At 46.8% G+C, this 24856-nt stretch overlaps 1 pseudogene across 1 annotated transcript; it reads left to right on the top strand.

Moving 5' to 3' along the window:
- Positions 1-9099: 9099 nt before the first annotated feature.
- LOC308467766 (E3 ubiquitin-protein ligase RNF4 pseudogene) lies at positions 9100-19085 on the top strand (annotated as a pseudogene). The gene is made up of 3 exons: positions 9100-9157; positions 12227-12257; positions 18362-19085. The product of its transcript is annotated as an E3 ubiquitin-protein ligase RNF4 pseudogene (transcript).
- Positions 19086-24856: the final 5771 nt, after the last annotated feature.

Below are 24856 nucleotides of genomic sequence, written 5' to 3'. Positions count from 1 at the left end.
ACTGATTAATGACTTTGGTCGGGTGGCTGGATTTAAATTAAATAAACAGAAAACTAAGGTTTTGGGGAAAAATCTGACTGATACAGAGTCAGAACGGTTTCAGAATGAGACGGAACTTAATGTGGTTAAAAAAGTAAAATACCTAGGGGTAAACATAACAGCAAAAAATCTAAGTCTATTTAAGGACAATTATGAAAAATGCTGGACAGAAATTAAGAGAGACTTAGATAGTTGGTCAAAATTGAAACTTTCTATGTTAGGCCGAATTGCTGCTATCAAGATGAATGTATTGCCAAGGATGTTGTTTTTATTTCAAACACTTCAGGTCTTGGACAAAACGGGGTGCTTTCAGAAGTGGCAGAGAGACATTTCTAAGTTTGTCTGGCAGGGCAAAAAGCCCAGAATTAAGTTTAAGATATTAACCGATGCAAAACAAAGAGGGGGCTTTGCCCTGCCAGACTTAAAGTTGTATTATGAAGCCGCAGCGTTCTGCTGGCTAAAAGATTGGCTACTTCTTGAGGACACTGATGTGCTGGATTTGGAAGGGTTTAACAATGCCTTTGGATGGCATGCATACTTATGGTATGACAAGGTTAAAGCAAATAAGGCCTTTAAGAACCATATTGTCAGAAAATCATTGTTTAATGTCTGGACAAAATATAAAGACTTGTTGGAAAATAAAACACCAAGGTGGCTTTCACCTTTGGAAGCCAAGGCCCGAAAAAGACCCAATATGGAGGCTAAATGGCCAAAATATTGGGAAATACTAGAAAAGGATGGAGACAATTGGAAATTGCAGAGTTTGGAGAAAATGAAAGACAAAGTGCGAGATTGGTTACATTACGCTCAGATTAAAGAAGTTTTTAAAAATGATAAGAAACTAGGGTTCCAGGTGGAGAAATCGAAATTAGAAACAGAATTGTTAGAACCAAAGATTAAGGTACTTTCAAGGATGTATAACTTGCTGTTGAAATGGAATACACAAGATGAAACGGTTAAATCGGCTATGATAAGGTGGGCACAGGATATTGGGCATAATATCATGTTTGAGGACTGGGAGAGGTTGTGGAGCAATGGATTGAAATTTACTGCATGTAACGCTCTGAAAGAAAATGTAATGAAAATGATTTATAGATGGTATATGACCCCAGTCAAACTTGCCAAAATTTACCACCTGTCTGATAATAAGTGTTGGAAATGCAAAGAGTGCGAGGGAACGTTCTTCCACCTCTGGTGGACTTGCCCTAAAGTGAAGGCGTTCTGGGAAATGATTTATAATGAACTGAAAAAGGTATTTAAATATACCTTCACTAAGAAACCAGAGGCTTTCCTTTTGGGTATTGTCGGCCAAGGGGTGGCAAAGAAGGACCAGACATTTTTTATGTATGCAACAACAGCAGCAAGGATACTTCTCGCAAAACATTGGAAAACTCAAGATCTACCCACACTGGAAGAATGGCAGATACAGCTGATAGACTACATGGAACTGGCTGAAATGACCGGCAGAATCCGTGACCTGGGAGAAGAGAGGATTCAGGAGGACTGGAAGAAATTTAAGAACTATTTACAAAAGTACTGTAATTTGAGTGAATGCTAAACAAGATGCTAGATCAAAATAACTGAGCACCACTAAATTTAGAAGTTTTTAAGAAAATAAGTAAGATTGTGAAATTTAGCTCCTTTTGAGAATTATAAGATTATGAAATATAAGGGATATAAGAATTTAAATAAGATGATAAATTGCTGACAAAACGTTATAACGATGAAAATGGGAGCGGGAGATGCGAGGAAGTCCAAAGAAAATGTGAAAATATGTTAAGATCAATGTTACATTGCTTATTATGTTTATTTTTATTGTAAAACCTAATAAATTGCTTTAAAAAAAAAAAATTAATTTTGTTACTGTAAAATCTGGGTGTGAGGATGCTCTGCCACCCAGCTCGTCGGACTAAGTCCGCGGGTCCCTGTGGAGGAAAATGAGCTCAGCCGGAGACAGGAGCAAGCTGCAGAAGATCCAAGTTTATTGCGCAACAGGTTCAAGGCGAGATTGAACAGCAGGAAAGGGGTGACATGAACTTTTAAAACTTCCCTCCATGTCCCAGAATACAGTGAAAAATACATCATGAATACATTAAGGAGAGGTTGGGTTACACAGATTACATCATGAATACATTAGGAAGAGGTTGGGTTACACAGATTACATCATGAATACATTAGGAAGAGGTTGGGTTACACCGGATTAACATATGGAGGAGGGAGGGGGGAATATGCAGAGCTGGAGATATGCGCAGATAAGCACCTCTTGAGTACCGGTGATGAGAAGACAATGGTCCATGTATGCATAGTCTGCCACCTGGCATTGCCAGGAGGAAAGGCTTGGCAGACCGATTTGATGGAATTAGGGTCTTCCTGAGTACGTGACACCTCGCTCAAGGGATCATGGAGGCAGGGGAGGTGTCATGGAGTCCTGAAAAGACTGAGCCGATTGGCACCAAAAGCAAGAAAATCGGAGTTGTGGTTGATTTTATACGAATTTCTAAAGATTTTAGTCCATTTTATATTGATAACTGAGGTCGGAAACAAAATAGATACATTGTAGCAAGATTTGACACTTTTATGAGTTCACAAGTTTCGATTCCATTGTTCTCCCAGCGGGGAGCCGTCAGCAGCTTGTCAAGAGGTTAAATGAGGCGTGCAAGAGCTGGCTGAGCTAGCTCTGCAAGGCAAATGCATGGTTCTGATTGGGTAGAACGCAGCCATTGAAAGAATAGGGAATACAGCTTCGTACAGTCGACCCATAGTAAAGATAGAGCGGGAGGGAGGCATAAGATTTTGGGCTTATTTCGCCATAATAGCGGAAAGGGAAAAGGCACTTTATTGATGGGGCTTGGGGTAGAGTGTGGTGCTTGTGTAACGGTGTGGGGGCTGAGGGGTCCACGTGGGGCTGGGCGCCCTTGAGGTCATCGCCTCGGACCCTCTGGTGACCGGCGGAAGGGTGAAGAAAGGCATGCCCCCCCTTCCGTATCACTTTGCAACAAAGAACAAAGCCAGGAAGAGTCGGGGTCCCAGCAGCCTTCCCAGCCGGCCTCCCACATTTCCTCCTCCTTGGGCAGTGCTCCATTGCAGGTCCCCGAGCAGCTTTCCAAAGAAAGGCCTCATGGCACTGGCCAAAGTGCTTCCCTCCCATCTCTGGATGAGGTTTCTTCTTCCCAGTGCACCAGGGAATGGGTAACCAGCTTGCAGCGACGTTCTCTAGCCTGCAGTCTGGGAGTAGGAAAAGTATGATCAGCTTTGCTGGCATCTCCTTTGAGAGTGCTCTCCAGGGGACCCAGGCTGTTTCCTCTACCTCTAAGTCTCCAGAGGGGTCTGTCCCAGCTCCGAGCACAGCTGATCTGGCTAAAGGCGGCCAGGGGCAAGGCCAGGTAAGTCCAGATTGAGAGGTAGGGAAAGGGCTTTGAGGCTGTAATGCCCTCCTTGAGTCTCTCCAGCTGGTTTGGACAACTGCCCCCATCCCTGACCCCTGGCCATACTGCCTGGGCCTGGTGAGAGATGGAGCCCCAGAACACCTGGAGTGCACCAGGCTGGGGAAGGATGTCATGAGGTGGAAGGCAAAAGGAAGGCATTTCCGAAAGGCAGCTTCTAGCTTAATGGCTCACCTGAGCCGCCATCCTTTAAATTGGGGAAGCAGCAGCGGCTCATCAGAACTCCCAAGTTAGGAAGTCCTATGTTATAGTGCCCATCTTCTTGTTATGTCCTGTTGGTGGGGAGAATCGTGCCGTTTTCCTGTGGGTGGGCAGCCAGCCAGCAGCAGGCTGGCAGGTGGGCCCAGGGAAATGGCTTTGTTGGGGGAGCCTCAGAACTCGTCCTCTGCATGTTTGTTCCCTGTTGCCCCAAAGTGGGAACTGTCTTGCAATTCAGGCTTGTGGCAAACAGGTAGAGAAGGGGAGCCGTTTGTCTCTTCAGATGCCTGGGAGAAGAGAGCAGTGGGTGGGGGCAGCCTCTGCTCCCCCTTCTAGAAAGGAGGCCTTTGCCAACATGGGTGCAATTCTGCTCCATGTGGGGAAAGTGTTTGGCTCATGTGTCTCATAGAACACTTTGTGGGAGAGCTTGCTTGCAGATAGGGATAGCGCACAGTTGGAGAGCCTTTTATTTGTAATTGCTCTGGTTGCTTAGAAGGGTAGTTGGCGGATGAAGTTAATCAAGTCAACTTTAATCGTTTAAACTGCCAGAAAAAGGGCCAGTTTAAAACAGCAGCTGTCTAGTTCACAGAGTTCCTGAACAAGCATGCATGGAAACACCGGTTTCTATAATAACTGAAATGTGCTTCATTTGCAACTAAGTAGAGCCTCTCTGCTAATGCAGAGCACAAGCCACAGCTTCAGGCAAGGCCATTTATATACCCAGAATCCAGAGCAGCCTTTCCTCATACTCCTCTGAAGTACCACCACTGCAACCCCAGCGCTTGGCCTTCTGACACCTGCAGGCTAGGGAAAGAGCTCTTTAGCACCCTGGGGTGGAGCTCCTTCTCAGCAATAGCACTGTCTGCTCATTCCCAACTTCTTCAACCAGTGCCTCTGTGCCTTCTGTAAATGTCTGGAGTAAATGTCTAGCGGGAAGTGTCTGTCCTCTCCAGGATGTTGAAATACTGAAGAAGGCGCCCAATAGCCCTAAGAATTTTTGAGAATCCTGTCTTCACAAATTCCCGGGACATGGCCCTCCCAGTGTTAAGGTGGGGAGGTGGGGTTGGGAGTTTGCAGATAAGAGTCCAAAGTTAAAAATGTAAAGGCTAATGGAATTCTATTTAAAAATCAAAAGTCGCTGTGGTGATTCAAGTTATAGTGTCAGACAAAAGACAAGATGAAAAAGAAAAGATAAGGAAGAGAGAAAAGAGATAGAGAGAAAAAGAAGAAAGAAAGAAAAAGAAAACACAAAAAAATCCTACTGAAAATGGTTTGTTTGTTTGTTCAGAAAAGAGAAGGGGAAAAAAACACCATTGTAAAAAGTAAATAGGAAAAAGTGGGGGAAAGTGGTGATGGATAAGTAGATATATATAGAATTCTTCAATGAGATTTTTTTTAAAAAAACTTAATTTGGAGTGGGAACAACCCGCCCCATCTGTGCACCCCAGCGGTCTGTGCATGAGCTAGAAGCCAGCGGCCCAGCCAGCAGCTGACATTGGGAGGTCCAACCAAAGACCTTGCTGGTCCGATATGCTTTTCTCACGCTGCCCTCTGTTGTAAACCAAATCTGCCCTTCGTCCCTTATGGGGTATGCAAGAGCCCGTATAGAGTCCTTAAGTGGGTTCCCTATTGGTAGGAGAAGATAACAGAGGTCAACCAGAGAATATTGAGAAGCAAAGCAGCTAGTAAGCCTGATCTTTATTAAAGCTGTTGCAACAGGGTGCTCCCCTCACACGCAGGAGGAGGGAGGAGGGCCCACAACAAAGGTGTGCCCACCCTTATATAGACATTTTAAATTGCCCGCCCTGGAGTCCAAGACCACCCCCAGAAACATCATACATACATCACAGAAGGGGTGTAGCCCAAGACCACCCCCCAGATACATCACACCTACATCATAGAAAAGGCGGTCTACAACAGAAATCTGAGTGCGTTGTTTATCTCCTGTCTGGCAGGTTACCTGTTAATGGTCACTTGATTGGATTACCTGGGGAACCTGGCCAGTCCTCTGAGATGGTAATCACTTAATTCCTGGGACAATGGGAAGGTTCCCTCTCCCTCCTTGGAGAGAAACATTTGGTCAGTTTGGGAGTCAAAATGGTTTCAGGACTGTATTCCTGTGCTGCTCCAGGCATGTGGATTCTATTTTTATGCACGTGTTTGCTTGGTCCATTTATGAACATTTATGACCTATCTAAGACCTTCAAATTCTTATAAGACCATCCTCCAGATGCATCTTGGAAGCAGGCTGCTGGCGCAACAGCCCTCCCCAAGCTCGGAGTGCTGGGGATGAGGGGCCTGCGGCTCTCCAGAAGCTGCTGGAGCCTGGGGACCACATCTGGAGCGGAAGAGGCGCGCCAAAACTCAACTCCTCACCTCAGTCTGGTTCCTACTTCAGCAAGAACTTCTTGGTTTATGCTGTGTAATTTATTGGTTTCTGCATTCGAAAATGGTGAGCCGCCTTGGGTTCCTTGACCAGAAAGGCAGTGCGTTACAAATTAAATCATTCAGAAAGCTGGGGAAGGGACCTCCCAGCAAAGTGCCACCAATTCCTGCAAGCCGGTCGACGGGAAATGAGAATGGGGAGTTCAGGTGTGGTCGACCCCCCGTGGCCCGTCGCTCGCCGGACTGGCAGCCAACATGGCCGTGGGCTCCCCCTCTCTGCCACCTTGGGAAGTCCTCTGCCTACCGCTGAGTTTCCTCGGTGCCGCTAGCAAAGATGTTTCCGGCCTCTGTTATCTCCACCTCCCCGCGTCTCCAGCAGCCAATGATCGCTCGGGATCGGCCGCCGAAGAGTGAACCAGAAGCGCTTGAGGCTGCGTGCATCGAGGTCTGCGTGCACCCCTGCGCAATTATGCGCCATGCCAATGATGCCCTGATTCCTCGCGTCACTCCTGCTCTCGCGCACATCCTTCCTCTTCTTTTGAACCCTTTAAGAGCGGCTGGTGTCAGCGCCCCCTCCCTTTCCTCTAGTCCTCCCAAATCACTACACTTTCATGTTGCCTTTTGGCCTCTGTTGTTGAAGGAGCTCTTTTTAAGAGATCCGGGATGGCATAGTGATTAGTTTGTCAGACTAGGACCTGGGAGAGACCTGGGTTCAAATCCTCCCACTCGGCCTCAAAGATCCCTGCGTGTGGCATTAGAGGCCAGTCCATGGAAGCCAACTCCTAGGGGTCGAGGTCCCTTTCGCCACCCCCTAATAAAATATTTGGGTGGGACAGTCGATTATGCAGGAAGGGGCTTACCTACCCTCCCACAATATTTCATACAAGTTGTCCCCCCCGGCCAGTCACTGCTTGTCACTCTAGCCTACCTCACAGGGTTGTCGTTGGGATTAGATTGCGCCACTCTGGACGCCACGTGGATGTCACATTGAGCTCCTCCGAGGAAAAGAGGGGATATAAATGCACTGAATGAATGAATAAATAGCACCCGACCAGGGTGTCGTGTTGAAATGTGTGCCCCTCCTTCTCTTTCGCTCCCTTTTTCGTGCGCCCATTTGCTCCACGCAGAATAATAGAAGAACAGAAGAACGTGGGGCAGTTGCCTTTTGCCAAGTCAGAGACTCCTGGTCTATAGAGCTCGGAATTGTCTCCACTGACTGGCAGCATCTCCTCATAGTCTTCTCCCAGCCCTGCTTGCTGGAGATGTCCCTGGGGACTAAGCCTGGGACCTTCCGAACTATAGCCCTTCTCCGCCCCTCGCGGCGACCCCTGGTGGATAAAGCCACGCGAAGGCCAGTCGCAAGGCATCACAGGGTATGGGCACTCTGCATGCACTCAAAGGCACTGCAATGGTATTGCTAGAGAGTGCTGCGATGGGATTCAGTCGGGAAGGGAGAACCCTGTACCTCTGCCACGTTAAGCTCCTTGGAGAACGAGGTGGGATACAAATGCAAACAAAGAAATATTTTGGACTACAACTCCCATCAACCACCATCAGCTGGGGCTGAGGGGAATTGTAGCTCAGAAACCTCCGGGGTGAGGCCCAAGGTTTCATCACACCTGCTCCGCCAAGGCACAGAACAGAAGAATCTGGCGGACACTGGTGTCCATCTAACCCACCGGTACTGTCTGCTGTGCTGGCACCAGCTCTCCGGCCAAGGGTCCTTTTAAGGGGGGGTGCCAGGGATTGAACCCGGAGCCTTTGGCATGCAAAGTGGGGGCACTTCACCACCGAGCAGATCTCTCCCCCCCCCCCCATGGTGCCTGCTGTCAGAGGGGGCTCCGGCCCGCCAGGTTCTGCACAATGGGCGTGCCCAAGGGACTCCAGTGAGGCCCGCATCCCAGTCCACTGCTTGGCTGGACACTCAGTACTGCTCAGGATAGGAGGCTATTTCCTTGCAATGGTAGAAGAAGCTGAGCACCCGATTCAAACAAAAAATAAATAAACAATGTAGTATGTAATATGCATAGCATGTATCCAGGAAAAATAGAGCTTGCAAATTTTCTAATACACATGGGTCATCACTTCTTATTGCTGAGAATAAATTGAGGATCTTGTGTGCCATTGTAATGATTCTGATTCTGATTATATTTAGACCCCGCCCACCCAGCTGGGATTCTCCAACCACAATTGTATATTGCCACAGAAAGAAATATTAAAAATTAAGACGTTTAGTTGTTTGCCCACAAATCTTTCCCTATAGACCAATATTTGGATTCTTCTTGAACATTCTCCACAGTTTGAGGAAGTTCCAGGCAGCTGTAAAAGTTATAAACAGTTCCATGAAGTTTTAAAAAGTGCTCATAGTTATGAGTAGCAACGTTACATATACGATGTTTCCAACTTTTCATTTTGGGGCGACCTTTTTCCATAACTGAGAATACTTAGTCCCTTTTCCAGTGTTTCTAAGCAAAAGGGCATCCCTTTATGATACAGGAAACTGTTTTGGGGGAAGAAAAGAAAAGTCAACAAGTTACACCCCTAGTGCCCACACAAACACACAGACACGCCTTCTTGGCACTGCCTGCTTTCATCCACATGCCTTGGGATATGTGTGCGGGTGCTTCTGAGCATGTACAAAGTACCCCCCATACACGAAAACCCTGTCTCCACCGGCTTATCACACAGCTCACCCATGAGCATGCCTGAGTCTGGATGTGCAACTGGAGAGGGTGAGAAAAACAGTCACCCTGAACCAAATTTGAAAATTGCAATGGATAGGGGGGGGGGGGGGAAGGATTAGATTCTCAATTATACTCTCTATTGCTTCATGTAGGTTATCAATGGAACCCCTGAAAAAGATATGGCACACAAATGATTCCCAAGGATGGGAATAAAATCTGCTTCCAGATTTCTTTGGGGAAACTCCTTGAAACTCTTGCACAGATGGGAGAGCAGGAGCTGGTCGCTCGCGCATGCGCCTGGCAGGGACCTGGCCTCGTCGTGAGCAGCAGAGCTTCCCGCCGTGGGGCTCACGGCGGACTCCCGAGAAGGGCATGGAGGCTGCAGCGCCTGCTGTCGCTTACTCCAAAGTAAGTGTGTACGCACTTACCTGGGACTAGTTGGCCCGATCTGACTCAATGCACTTACTTCTGAGTAGACATTTAGGGGAGGAGGTGAAATGTTGCGTCTGCCTGTTGCGCCAACAAGGAGAGGGAGCTTTCTTGCAGGAAAATCGCCAGGAAAGTGTTGTTCTTATTACACCTGTTGCTTGAGAGATCTGCCAGCACGGCAAGGAGGCAAGGTGCGCGCCCAAAGGGCGGCAGACCCGTGTATGGCTGCGCGTGTGTGAATGTGAAGTTGCGTGCAGTGGGCGAGAGACGAGACCTGCAGCCAGGGAGAAAGTGTGGTTCCCACAGGCTTTCTCATGGGAAGCGGGCAAGGCAGGGAAGAGGCGCTTGCCCTCCGAGGCTGCAGCAGGACATGATACAAGAGCGAGCGCGCAAGAGGCGTGAGCCACCCGTGCACGCCAGGCACAGATGGCAGCAGCGGCTCCCTCCGAAAGCGAGGGGCGGGGATTCGTCTTCTGAGGGTATAGGCAGCAAGGAGCCAAAGACAGCTCCCGAGCGTGCAAAGGGAAGGCAGTGTGGTGTGGCGGTTAGAGAGCTGAACGTGGGGGCCGACCTGATCTTACTCAGAGCAGAGCCACGGACATTACGGGACACAGAGAGAGTTTGGTGAGAGCCTGCAGTCCTACGATTCTTTGAGAGCAGGAGAAGGACTTTTCCCTACCCGCTTTCTCAATGCCATCCATCATTTTTTAAAAAATATCTTATATCTATAAAAACATATCAGTTCCAACAGTCATACAACAGATCTTCTCATCTTATACAATATTTTAGACTTCCGTCAACACCTCTGATGATTTCCCATTCTTTATCACTTATTCTGCATTTCTTAATTTCTAGATTACATTTAATTATCCTTAACTAATAATGCCTTTCATAGTCTTTCTTGCAGTATTTCAAACTATCCACCTTACCAAACTTCTTGCAGTCCTACTAGCATAATCTGTTCATCACAATTACTTTTCAAATAGTTCATATATTTACTCCAGTCTTCTATGAATCTCTGATCCCGCAGGTTTCGAATCCTTCCTGTTAATTTATCTAATTCTGCATAGTCCATCAACTTCACCCTCCATTCTTCTTTCGTTGGTAGTTCTTCTTGCTTCCATTTTTGTGCCAATAATATTCTTGCTGCAGTCATTGCATATAAAAACAACTTACAATCCTGTCTATTAATATCATCTCCTACAATGCCAAGTAAAAATGCTTCTGGTTTCTTAATCAATGTATATTTCAACATCTTTTTCATCTCATTATATATCATTTCCCGGAAGCTTTTCACTTTTTTACATTCCCACCACATGTGATAAAAAGGTCCTTCCTTTTCTTTACATTTCCAACATTTATTACTTATTTTATACATTTTAGCTAATTTCACTGGGGTGATAGAACACCTATACATCTTTTTCATCACATTTTCTTTCAAAGCATTGCATGCAGTAAATTTTAATCCTTCCTTCCACAGTTTCCCCCAATCTTTTAACTGTATATTATACCCAAAATCTTTGGCCCAGTGTATCATAACCGACTTTACCTCTTCATCTTTCAAATGCCATTCAAGCAGCAATTTATACATTTTAGACAATTTTATTTATTTATTATTCAATACATCAATTTCAAATTTTGATTTGTTATCATCAAATCCTTTTCCCCTCAAATCCTGTTTAAACATTTCATTGACTTGGCGATAGTGCAGCCAATCACTTACATATTCTTTAACCTAAAAGAATAACCACTTTAACCCAAGTGGTTAGCACGCTGTCCGCCAGCCCAAAGAGTGCTGGATTGTCTGTGTGCCGCTTGTTCGCTTATCGTAGTCTGTTGTAACATACACAGAGCTACTCTCTCAACTGGAAAGGAGAGTAGAACACTTCAAAATGAATAAATTAATCAGCCACAGGTTTGCTTGATCTATAAGTGATACGTTGTGGTCTTAATATTGATCCCTTAATTGGTCTAGGGGTTTTCAATTCAGCTATGCAGTTGTTCCTCGCAATATTGACTTGATAAAATGCTTATGACCCTGAGAGGTAGTGCCTGGCCCATGGTCACTCAGTGAGCTTCATGGCCTGCTGTGGATTTGGACCCTGGTCTGCCCAGTCTTAGTTCAACACTCTTAGCACTACCTTTTACTGAAGAAAATAAACTTGTTCAGAAACAGCATAGTCAAAGAGCATACACCGAGTGCTCCTAGCAGCCTTCTTCGTCTTCCCAGAGGCACAGCTCTTAGTTACTGATTAACTGGAGTCCTGAAGCCGCTCCGTCTGCAACAACACAACATACTGGTTGAGACACACACACTCTACACACAGACTGAGGCCCACAGAGATGGCTGGTTACATTTATAGGGAACCCAAGATGAGTCCCGAGTCACAGTGACCCAGCATTTGACTGCTAACACTTAGGCTTGACAGATTTGTGTAGCCCTCATAGGCCGCGCTGCCTAGGCCTGGCCTGCTTCTGCTCTCAAGAGCCTTTGTCTCCTGACAAAACCTCAGCCCTGTCCTTAAGCGCTTAGCCATCTTCTGGGTTCTTGGGACAGGAGCATGCAGCTAAAGTGTCCCATCCTTGCTGCTCCTCACCAGTTCAGAGTCAGGCAGGTCTTTGGCCAATTTGTGGCGATGCATCGACTTTGATGTGATCGAGAGAAGTGAAGCTACTGTGGAACCATTGCTCTGCCAAGTCCTCAAGGGGCGGTACAGAGTTCTCCTCCCTCCCACTTAGTCCCACAGCCACGCTGAGAGGCAGGGACTGGGCATTCAGTGAGCTTCACGCCTAGTGTGGATTTGGACCCTGGTCTGCCCAGTCTTAGTTCAACACTCTTGCCACTACCTGTCAGAGGAACTGGCAAAAAGCCACAGGAAAAGATTTTGCAAGGATACAACAGTCTCTCAATCTGTGCACTTTTGCCCATGCTAGACCCCAGCAATACTTATGCAGCTGCAGTAAAAGAGCCAGGATGCTTCCTTGGATGTTTGAGCATGGGCCATACTGGAGATCTAACTCCTTTTTGTGTCTCTCCTCCTGCTGTAGGTCCGAGGGCGGCTTCCAAAGAAGCTAGTGGGTAAGTTTGTTTTACTTAAAGTCTTTGGAAAAGAGGTGGACAATATTGATGCTGCTTCTGTGCAGTTGCTTTGACTGTGAGCCCGATCGAGATGCACAACAGTGCACTGCCGCCTTGGGCAAACGAGAAGCTATGGAGGGATCATGCAACTTTTTGTTCTTTTCAAAGTTTGCACTTCAAGACTTTTATTTTTTTTAAAAATCCCCTTTGCAAATTCGAGAAGTTTCCCCATGTTGTGCCTCACCATTTGACGCTGCTTCTGTGCAGCCTCACCAGTGCACTGTGCTCACTGGAAAGACTCCCTTAAAAATCCATTCTTTGCCAAACTCATTTTTGCACCAATGCTCTCCCTGATAACAACAACAACAACAACAATTTATTATTTATACCCCGCCCATCTGGCTGGGCTACCCCAGCCACTCTGGGCGGCTTCCAACAAAATATGAAAATACAGTAATCCATCAAATATTAAAACCTTCCCTAAACAGGGCTGCCTTCAGATGTCTTCTAAAAGTCTGGTAGTTGTTGTTCTCTTGGACATCTGGTGGGAGGGTGTTCCACAGGGCAGGTGCTACCACCGAGAAGGCCCTCTGCCTGGTTCCCTGTAACTTGGCTTCTCGCAGCGAGGGAACCTCCAGAAGGCCCTTGGAGATGGACCCAGGTGTCCGGGCAGAACAATGGGGGTGGAGACGCTCCTTCAGGTATACTAGACCGAGACCGTTTAGGGCTTTAAAGGTCAGCATCAACACTTTGAATTGTGCTCGGAAATGTACTGGGAGCCAATGTAGGTCTTTCAAGACCGGTGTTATGTGGTCTCGGCAGCCGCTCCCAGTCAGCAGTCTAGCTGCCGCATTCTGGATTAATTGCAGTTTCTGAGTCACCTTCAAAGGTAGCCCCATGTAGAGCACATGGCAGTAGTCCAAGCGGGAGATAACTAGAGCATGCACCACTCTGGCGAGACAGTGTGCAGGCAGGGAGGGTCTCATCCTGCGTACCAGATGGAGCTGGTAAACAGCTGCCCTGGACACAGAATTGACCTGCGCCTCCGTGGACAGCTGAAGGAGAAAAATAATCACTTCCTTAATAACAATTTAAATAGCGTATTTAACTAAAACAATAAAATTATAGCATATGTATCCATGTTTGTTAACTGATGTGGTTAAACGTGGGTTTTTTTTGTTAAAAAACCCAAAAAAACTTGGACTGAGTTTTAGCACACATGAAAGACTTAAAACAAATACTTCTTTCCTGATGAATAGCCTTTGGACTATAATGTAACTTAAATAGAAAACTATCTTTAGAAAGATCTTTCCTCCAAAAGCATTTTATTTTAAAAATCCAATTTAATTAAAAAACAGATTTTTTAATTATTCTTTTTTAAATCATTGATTTTTATCCACCCTGTTGGGTGTACACATTGAATGTGTCATACCTGGAAAATACCTCTTGCAAGAGCAGCCATAGGAGGTGCGCTCTAGTAGAGGCTGTTACCATAAAGCACCAATGCTGCAGCAAGCAAAGGCTCTAGCAGCTCAGCCAGCTGCTTGTGGCTGGAAAGCCAGACAGGATGTTTGTGACTGTTGCCATGGGAACAAAGGGGCAGTCCATTCTGTACTGAGCACCGGATGTTAGCTCAGTGTGTGTGTGTCATATGACCCGTACTGGATGTACTTGGGAGGAGTTTCTTGTTACTGTTGTTGAGTGCAGACATGTTTCTCTGTACTGATGTAAGAGGCAGAAATAAATGATGTAAATAGTTTTCTGTCTGCTTCTTTCCCCTCCCTGGGGACACCAAAGGGGAGAGAGGAAGAACGGTGTGTTCCTCTCATACATCTGAGAAGAATCGCCGGACCTCGCCTGCTTATCAGCAGAGGTTGGGAGACGCGGGGAGGTCGACAGGAATATCTGCCGGTGCCTACGTTGTGGCACATTCCTCTGACCCAGGCAGAATTCCAACAGTGGCAGCCTTCGGATGGTTGCGATTCATCGGACATCTGCATGAGAGGCTGGTGGATTGTCCTCCTCTGCTCCAAGGAGGAAGGCAAGCGTCTGAAAGCAGCCAGAGGCTCAACAGACAGCTGATGGAAAGAAGAGGTGTTTTCCAGAGCAACAAAGTTCAAGGTATGCTGCATTTCGGGCTAAAAGTGTGAACGCAGGAAGGTTAATTCCCTGGTTCACGGAGCTGCGTTTCAAAGAAAACAAGAGCTCCGGAGAAGAAGCCTGCATTCCACAAATTTTTGTGGTAGATAAGATGTCTTATTGAAATGCATTGTTGCTAGGTAACGGTCCCGGAAAGTTACTGGCAAAGGGGCTGGACTCTGAGTGTAAGCCTGGGAAAGCGAAACAAAACCAGAGAATGTTTTGGCTACAAGTTTACGAGCTCTTGGAAGGGACTTTTCAATAGCAGCCAGAGTTTAGCTGCCAGGTGCAAAGAGCGTAAACAATCTGCAGTTTGCTGCGTGAGAAAGGAAAAAACAGCTGTTGGATTTTGCAGCTTGTTTGGAGGTGAGAGAGGCTTGGCTTCAAGATGGATGCCAAGAAAGGGGGAGGTTTGCCTTGCCCTCCTTCCTTATCCAATGACAATTATTCATCTTGGTCTGTAAAGATGAAGGCCCTGCTGCAGAATCAGAGGCTTTTTGATGTAATTGAAAACCCCATCCCTGCAGCACCAACCAGAGGTTGGGAGTCACAGAATGTAAGGGCCAGGACTGCTATAATTCTGTGTGTCTCAGATGATCAGTTGGTGCATGTTCAGCATTTAGAAAATGCGAAAGAGGTATGGGACACGCTGCGTACAACGCATCAGAGAGATGCTGGTTCTTCAGCGTTGCTGTATTTTGAGAAATTGACCAATCTGAGACTTGCGCCTGATGGAGATGTTCAAGCGCACCTGACAGAAATGAAGTTTCTGCGTCAACAGATGGTGGAACGCAATTTCCGTCTTCAGGAGGAAGTGTTTTGCTTCATGATGATAAACAGCCTTAGCCGCACCTACAAGGTTGTTGCCAGTCAGCTTGGTTCCCTACCGGCCGCGCAGCTGACCGCGGAGAGAGTTTGTGCTGTGGTCCTGAATGAACACGACAGACTTGCTGCACTGGAAGAAAAAGACAGGGGGAGGGAAGAACAGAGTTCTAATTCCCCCACTGATGATGCTACTGGGAAGCATGGAGTAGCATTGAGTGCTATCCGATGCTACAATTGTGGACAGACTGGGCATCTACAGCGAAACTGTAAGAAGCCGCGCCAGTCAAGAGGAGCAAAGAGTAGCTCTACGAAGCCTCAGGCGTCAGGCAAAAGCCGTACCAAGTGCCAGGTGAAACCTGCAAAGGCTATGATGGCGAAAGGAACCACGCCAGATATTGGGAACGCATTCATAATCGACACGGGCTGTACAAAACATTTGTGCCCGCACAGAGGACTGTTTTCGACGTTGAAGAAGCAAAGCTTCACTGTGAAACAGGCCAACGGTCAAGAGTTGGAAGCGACTGGAATTGGGACTGTGTATCTTGAGAGTCTGAACTTGACTATAAGCAATGTTTACCTGGTTCCAGAACTGAGATTTAATCTGCTGAGCGTGTCGCAGATTGCAAAGAAAGGACTGAAACTGTCCTATGATGCTAAAAGCTGCAAGATCTACAAAGATGGAGAACTGTTTCTTACTGCCAAAGAGAAAGATGGACTGTATTTGTTGACTTTTGATCAAAGTGATTACATGAAATGTAATTCTTCTGATGTTTCTAACGAAATCTCTCTTGCAGGTGTGACCAGTGTGAGCACCAGGAAGGTGACTAAGACGAAGAAGGTCAACAGAGCATTTCAGCGGGTGTATGCTGATGTGATTGGTCCTCTAGAACCATCTAGAGGCGGTGCACGATTTTACCTTTTGTGTGTGGATTGTTTCACTAATTATTCTTGGGTTTATATGATGGAGAAACCGCAAGAAACTTTAGAAAAGTTTCAGGAGTTTTGTGACAAGGTTAAAAGTATGCATGATGCTAACATTGATTGTCTTTTCACAGATGACAAACAAATTTTTCTGTTACAGAAGTTTCAGAAGTTCCTGGATGGAAAAGGGATAGACCACAAAGTTGCAGTTTCGCAAGAAGCGTGGAACAGGGCGGTCTGTGTAAAAGTGAACAAAGAATTGCAAAAGGGGATGAATGCGCAATTGCTGAGTTCACATTTGCCACATGTATATTGGGCCGAATCGCTAGCGTCCTATCTTCATGTGTGGTTGAGAAAGGTCTCAACAGAGTTGGGATGTTCTCCTTTTGAGAAGCTGTTCAATAGAAAACCTTCTGTTGCCTATTTTAAGGTTTTCGGGTCTCATGTGAGAACAGAAGCTCCAGGTGGTGTAAAGAATGCCAGAGGCATTTTTGTGGGATATGAAAAGGGTCTCTACAGAGTAATTTTGTCTGAATCTGGTCAGGTGATTCTCACAAAGTTCCTAGAGAGTGCTCCAAAGCAAGAGCGGGTAGTACAGACATTTCCCACAGGAAACGATGAAGATGATGATGATGAGTTTGATCTTATTGAGTTCAGTAGTACTGATGATGACAGCGGTAGCTCAGACAGCTCAGTTGTCACAGTCATTGAGAGGAAATCTCACATAATGACTAGACCCTCAGAAGAGGAGGATGAACCATTGATTAAGCTTAGTACTGGTTCTCCAGAGAGTTCAGAGGTTGAACCAGTGAGCACAGAGGATCAGAACCTCATACGCAGGTCTGAGAGAGCAACGAAGGGTGTACCACCCAAGAGGTATTCAAAGGAGTTTGCTAACCTTGCATATGTTGCTATTGTAAACGACCAAGGACAGATTGAAGCTGTGTCTGAGTCAGAGACAAAGGCACAACAAAGAGTTGTTAACCGAGGTAATGCGAAGTCACACAACCAGAGAGGTACATTGGTTAAACCAGTGGCGGGTAGTTCCAAGGGTGGAACTGAAACAACAGGGGAATGTTATAAATATAACAACTGTTTGTTTTCTTCTCTGGATGACGCTTTGCTCGCAGCACACATTGATACTTTAGGGGGAGTATGTTACCATAAAGCACCAATGCTGCAGCAAGCAAAGGCTCTAGCAGCTCAGCCAGCTGCTTGTGGCTGGAAAGCCAGACAGGATGTTTGTGACTGTTGCCATGGGAACAAAGGGGCAGTCCATTCTGTACTGAGCACCGGATGTTAGCTCAGTGTGTGTGTGTCATATGACCCGTACTGGATGTACTTGGGAGGAGTTTCTTGTTACTGTTGTTGAGTGCAGACATGTTTCTCTGTACTGATGTAAGAGGCAGAAATAAATGATGTAAATAGTTTTCTGTCTGCTTCTTTCCCCTCCCTGGGGACACCAAAGGGGAGAGAGGAAGAACGGTGTGTTCCTCTCATACATCTGAGAAGAATCGCCGGACCTCGCCTGCTTATCAGCAGAGGTTGGGAGACGCGGGGAGGTCGACAGGAATATCTGCCGGTGCCTACGTTGTGGCACATTCCTCTGACCCAGGCAGAATTCCAACAGAGGCAACTCCAATGAATTTCATTTAAGATTTCCCATCGTCCTCAGCTTGGCTATGTGCCCTGGTTCTTCTTGAAGAAGAGACATTCATCATGAGTTCTTCCCTTCTCCTTATCAGACTCTTGTATAAAGAGGACTGTCAAGGTAGGGAAAGATGCTCCACCTCGTAATAATCCTAATTGTTTTAGCTAATCTCTTGGCTGAAAGATAGAAAACGAATCTTTGTGTGCCTGCTTCTTAGCCTAATCCTGTTTCTTCCCACGTGAATGCAGTTCTATAGAGTAACACAAAAGACACCTTAACTCAGGCTTTCTCAACCTCGGCCCTTCCGATGTTTTGAGACGACAATTCCCATCCTCCCTGACCACTGGTCCTGCTGGCTAGGGATCATGGGAGTTGTAGGCCAAAAACATCTGGAGGGCCGAGGTTGAGGAAGCCTGCCCTAACTCCTCAAGATGTTGAACTTGCTCCAGCTTTGGAGTACCTGCTATAAAAGAGACAACTCTAAGAAAGTCACGGTGCTCCAAAGTGTCACCAGTTGCATCAAGTTGCTTTAGAGAGAGCATTCATGATCATCCTTATCACATTACAGAATTGCTTGGCGACTAAGCAGGGAGCAGCACACGGAGATAAGGGGGGAAGCAAGTACTCTGCAGCCTGTGCCTCTCCCATCCCTGTGCATCATGAGTTCAACAAGTACAGAATGTAATGCAACCCAGCACAGCAACAGCAAGAGGGGCAGTCGCAACACCTCCGCAAGACCTCCTCATACTCTGGACAAGATGATGGTGGGAACTGCTTCTGAACCCTGTATCCCCTCCTCCTCCGCCTCCGCCTCCCTGCCACACAGCCTTAATGATAGAAGTATGGATGTGGAAGTAGTTGACCTCACTTGCGAAACTTCAGAACCTATAGTTGTTGATCTTACGCAAGACGATTCTCTTGTGCTTGTTGGAGAGAGTGGGCAGCAGCCCAATAGAGAGTTCAGACCTCAACCATTGTCTGACAGCCTCATATTTAGTGGTGGTGGTGGTGGTGGTGATAGCAGACACACACAGAGTGGTGCTCTTGCCACTAGAAAGCTCCCCAGAGAAGTGGGAAGGAGGGAATTTGCAAGATCCTCAGGCACTTTGAGTTGTGGAATTTGCATAGACAGCTTTGCAGAGATTGTGCAAAGCGGACGGCTTATAGTGTCAACAACATGTGGCCACATCTTCTGTAGTCAGTGCCTCAGCAATTTTCTTAGATATGCTAACTTTTGCCCAATTTGTAGGAGGCATCTCACTTCAAAGGAGTATCATCCAATTTATATGTGAAGACATGGGTGTTCCTGAACACAGTCTAATGTGGCCTTCATAAACATGAGTGAACTCCAAAGAACACACCAAGTACAGTATATATGACTTCAATATGACAGTTAGCAATTTCACTTTTTTCCAGTTGGCCTCCTTATAGTCCAGTTGTACTGTTTCAGCTTCGTTTTGCTTTAAGGTTTTTGCAGCTCACATTTTTTGAGGTCTGTAGACGTTTGAAGAACAGCTTGGAGGATATGTCTGCTGCTGCCACATTGTTTTGTGCCGATATCTCATTTCTGTTCTAGTTCTGTTGCTGCTTTGAGAAAAGACTGATGTTGAGTAAACTCATCTATTCAAGACTAGGCTAGTCATAGTCATCTATGATAATACAACCTGCAGCTTCTTTTTGCAATTTGCCTTGTAAAAAACCAAAGCCAACCACTCACCGGTGGAAGTCTGTTCCACATCTACTTGCTTTCTAGTGGCAAACCCCTCTTTGTGTTGATGTAGCCCTAATAAAGACCAAGGTTTATACAACACTGCGGCTCATTTCTAATGCTGCATGCATAAATGGTTTATTACAAAGAACTCTTGGTGGTCCGAGTCTTCTCTTGAAGAGAATACAGCCATCATGTTAGATCTGAGCAGCTTTCCCTGTCCAGGCATATGCTTAAGGAGCAATTCATAGTGGAGTCCGTACCAAGGTTGCCACGTGGGGCAGAATCCAATCGAGATGAGCTAAGCCATTTATGTGAAACACTCCTTAAATGGTTCGAAGAGGATAAAGTAATTCTCTGCTTCTCATAAACGCTTTGCTGTGGGGAAGCTGCACCCATAGGGCCATGTTTCAAGCAGCAAGCATGTAAGACTTGAACCTCGCATGATGAAGTCAACTTGAGTTGCGGTGACTCCCTTTCTCAGCCCTGTCACGTAGTCATAGTGGAACTATGAATGGCTTGACCTGTTGAACTTTGGGGTGCTGCTGTACTAATAGGTCTAATTGCTTTAAAACGTTTTATGTTGATAACTCTTAAATGAAAGACTTTCTCTTAAATGTATAAAAAATGCCTTCCAGTAGCACCTTAAGGTAAAGGTAAAGGTACCCCTGCCCGTACGGGCCAGTCTTGACAGACTCTAGGGTTGTGCGCTCATCTCACTCTAGAGGCCAGGAGCCAGCGCTGTCCGCAGACACTTCCGGGTCATGTGGCCAGCGTGACGAAGCTGCTCCGGCGAACCGGCACCAGAGCAGCACACGGAAACGCCGTTTACCTTCCCGCTATAAAGCGGTACCTATTTATCTACTTGCACTTAAGGGTGCTTTTGAACTGCTAGGTGGGCAGGAGCTGGGACCGAATGATGGGAGCTCACCCCGCCGTGGGGATTCGAACCGCTGACCATGAGATTGGCAAGTCCTAGGTGCTGAGGTTTTACCCACAGCGCCACCCGCGTCCCTATCCAGTAGCACCTTAGAGACCAACTAAGTTTGTTCTTGGTATGAGCTCTCATGTGCATGCACACTTCTTCAGATACATGAGCACACAAAAGCTCATACCAAGAACAAACTTAGTTGGTCTCTAAGGTGCTACTGGAAGGCATTTTTTTATTTTGTTTCGACTACAGCAGACCAACACGGCTACCTACCTGTATCTTAAATGTATGCCAGCCAATCTTCCGTTGGTAGAAAACATGGGCTATCCAGCTAATCAGCAGCATCTCACCAGGCCTTAATCGGCTGCGGTGAGTCTCATAATATTTCCCCCCATGTTTCTTGTTTATTCGATTTTAAGGCATCTCGTAACATAGTGAAACCTCACCCATGACAGCTTGGAGGGCCAGTGTTACGCTTCCAGTTCAGCACTGGATTGAACGCCTTTTTAAAAAGGGAGGCTTCCTTAGTCTCCCCGCAGCCTGCTGCAGGGGCCTAGCTGCACACACCCCATATTAGACTTGCACATAGCCTGGCAATCATGTGGCATGGTTAGGACTTCCACAGATGGCATTGTCTCCATGAACATGGGCTGTGGGGATCAAATCCTCTGTGCAAATGCGTCTGGTGTTACCAGAACCCATATGCACCCCCAGCTTTCGAGGGGAGCTTAAGACAGAGTGCTCAATGGAAGGTCATTTCCATTTGTCCCTACCATCACCGTTTCTGTTCTGTTTGCACAGGCACTCTTAGTGAAGAACAAATGACACTTTGCCCAGGGAGGGACCTTGGTAATATGGTGCCCTCCTGGTGCCTTCCAAAAACCAGGCAGGGGAGGGGTCAGGCTTGGGGAAGGATGCACAAGGCTCTGGTGGGGTCCTAGAGCCCTCTCATCTCAGTCCCAAAGCTGGGAGAGCGCTAACTAGGCTTGGGGAAGGAGGCAGGAAGGCTCCCTTCTGGCCCCCACATCCTGTGCAGGGGAAGAGCTTCACTGCCCTAAATCCACCTCTGCTTTGCCTCGTGTTTCAGTTACCATGAAGGCATTTTACCCATTGGAGAAAGTTGCACAATGTATTTTGGAGGTCACTTCTTTGAGTCGTGATGGGAAAAACTGAATTCCTGTGCAGAATCCTTAATGCGCACCAAACTGGAGGGGTACAGCAAGCACTACTGTTGGATGATGTTGTGTGGAACCTAACATTTCACCAGTCTAGTCGTTGCATAAAAGTTCTAGCAAAACTATGTGTTCGGGTGCCTCGACCCTTACACAGTTTCCTGAATCCTTGCAGTGATCGTTTTTTTGGGGGGGTGGGGGTGAGTTGTCTGGTGGCAGATGAAAAACGGCACCCAAGTTAGCAAAATGCAGTAACCAAAACTACATCTGCATAATGGACTGTTCTTGACGGTAGGCAGCAATTGCCATGTGATACCATGACAAGGATAGGAGAATATTTCGCAAGTGAGTCAGAGCTTACAGTTGCCATATGCAGATGGGTTATTACATGCTCTTGTTTGACTTGAGACTGGACACCTCCCCCACAGGACACTACACTATTACTTTTGGGGTACATAAATAACAGGTGGAATAATTGGCAGAATTCTCTGCTAGGTTTTGTGACCTCTGCCATTTCTCAAGGACAGGGTCACAGACATCTGAACACAATTGACCTGCATTTAATAAGAAATGAGTTCTTAAAGGACTGCCAGCGTTTATTTGTGGTTTTCCTTTGGTGATGTAGATATAATTCATGTTTGTGAGGTGCCCCCTCCCTTTTTACGTGCTCCTGGCTCCTAGTCAAGTAACCAGTTCATGTTCTGTAATTCACACAGAAATCTTCAGCACCACAGGCCAGGTGTATCTGGTACTGAACACTTTTTGCCTGAACAGATTTCAGAAAAACACAACAGTTCTTGGTATTCAACGTTACCTGTTGAGTTTCTCTACTCTGAATCATGGTGAGTGCAAGGGTGTTGTAATCTATGTATTCACACATCACCATCGACTTTCTGACTTACGGTTGCAAGATGCTTGTGACCATTGCTTCATTTCTCCCCCTTTGCTCCTGGCACAAGTAGGATAAACAAACCTGGGAGCTTTGTTTTCCCCATTACATCTCGTCATGGTTTGTTGCTCCCTAACAAGCCACAGTCAGCAGGCCAGCCATAAGCAGGGACTTCAGATTGGCTGGCAATTGTTGCTTATTATGAGAAGGCCACAGTCCCGGGTTCAGACGTGATGTGGTGCCAAGGCCTTGTGCTTTGCTTCTCCTGCTTGCTCCAAGAGAGAACAGCATGAGGAGCAATTGGGTAGCATGTGCTACATAATGCATTATAAAATGACTCCTGATGGCCGCTGTATGTTTACAGCGTCTAGGAAGCTGCTTTGTATGCAATCAATCACAGTCTTCACTTAGACTAATCTGCATAATAACAAATCACCATTTCGCAGGGAATGCATGTTTTAATGCTCCCTAATGGCATTCTCCTTGCTTGTAGAAATATCTTTTTAAATCCTATCCAAATGGCATGTCCTTGTCTCAGCTCCTGAATTACCATTACCGAAATGTAGATCTAGGAAATTTCCACTTCCTGCCTACTTTGAGAAAGATCGCGCACCTATTTATGACCTTTAGGTCATCAGCCCTCCCATCTCGACTCAGGGAGATAAAGGATACTCTATGGTGGTTCCACTCTCTCCGCCCAGTGAGGGTATTTAAGGACGAAACAAGGAGGCAATTGGTTCCTTGCATAGAGTCAAAGCTAATGCGGACAAGGGAAAGCAAGCTTAACACTAGAAATACTAACTGCCCGAAGGAAGAAAAGAATTCTGTAAGCCTAGATTTGCAAGACCTGAAGAAGAGGCTAATGAGTATAAAGACTGAGATTTCCACCCAAAATATAAGGACAGTAGAGCCTAGAGCACAATATTTAAAGAGGTCCAACAGCTCTTTATCCCATACAAAGACGTCAGTGCAACTCCCTGTTTCCTTTTCAAGCGACACCGAAGTAGATGAGGAATTTGGTGCCTCCGACATTTCTATGGCAACAACACCTAAAGAACTCTACGTTGCTGAAAATCTGGAGAAATCCAGCACCCAATCTACATCTGGACCTTTGCCTAATGTTCCAAAAATTTATCAGAATGATCAACCTTCTCTACTGTACTCCTGGCGAGACAGGATGGACAGATCTTCCAAACTCGAAGCTGGCTCTTTGTTGGCCAGTGACCCACATTTTATAGCACATGCCTCATTAATACTCCCACAGCCACAGATAGAACCAACAGTCCTCCAATCAATCCAGGAGGGAGAGGGGGATTGACAGTTAACGAAACACTGTGGGACCGCCCTCCCCGCTTGGGGTGCGGTTGGTTGGGTTTTATCTTCTAGGGATACTTACCCTATCAAACCTTCACCTCTTCCCCTTACCATTTTGACCCAGGAGTCCTGGCCCAGGGATGACTTGTCAGTGAGGGGATGTTACCCCTCTACTGGGGAGGCTAGTATGGGGTCTGGGATTCCCACTATTGAAGGGCTAGGGAGGAATGGCGGTGGGGCTAGATATCACTATCGGCGAAGGGTTTTGAGATGCAGTGATGCTCGAACCCCTTCTAATCTACGCCCCATCCCAAGGGACGAGGGTAGGGCGAGCAGGGATTACCCACCTCCGTCATTGGTGTTGTGCAATGCCAGGTCCATAGGCAACAAAACCACCACCATGCGTGACTTTTTTGTCTCGCAGGGGATTGACCTGGCTTGCGTGATGGAGACCTGGGTACGGGAAGGCGAAGTAGTCTCCCTACATGAGATAACACCCCCAGGCTTCTCTGTCCTCCATCAATTGCGGACTGTGGGTCGGGGGGGGGAGTAGCGTTGTTAATCCCGGAGGATTGCTCTTTCAGAGCTCTGCCAGCACCGGCAATCTCTGGCATTGAATGTGTTGGTCTCGTGTGGGGCACCAAGGAGAGCTTGGCTGTCTGGCTGGTGTACCGACCACCCAGTGCACCAGCAGCCACCCTGTCAGACCTGCTGGAGGTGGCGGCGGGCTGGGCCTTGGCGTTCCCAAGCCTATTGGTTTTGGGAGACTTCAACGTCCATGCCGATGCCGCCCCCTCCTCACAGGCTCTGGACCTAGTGACTTCCATGGCAACACTAGGGCTCTCCCAGTTTGCTTTAGGCCCCACTCATCAAGCAGGCCACACGCTGGATCTGCTCTTTGGTGCTGGCATAGATGTGATCATGCTCCCCCCTGTGGAAGTGCCATGGTCTGATCACTACGCTCTGAAAGCCAAGATTGACTTCCCGCTCCTCCCCTGCTCGGGTGGCGAGCCTATTTGGGCTCGTCCGAGAAGGCTGATGGATCCTGA

Source organism: Podarcis pityusensis, assembly GCF_964106645.2.
Source record: "Podarcis pityusensis genome assembly, chromosome: W".
NCBI classification, from domain to species: Eukaryota; Metazoa; Chordata; class Lepidosauria; order Squamata; family Lacertidae; genus Podarcis; species Podarcis pityusensis.
Note: the sequence above shows the minus strand (reverse complement) of the source record. Positions and strands in the feature narration are given on the sequence as shown.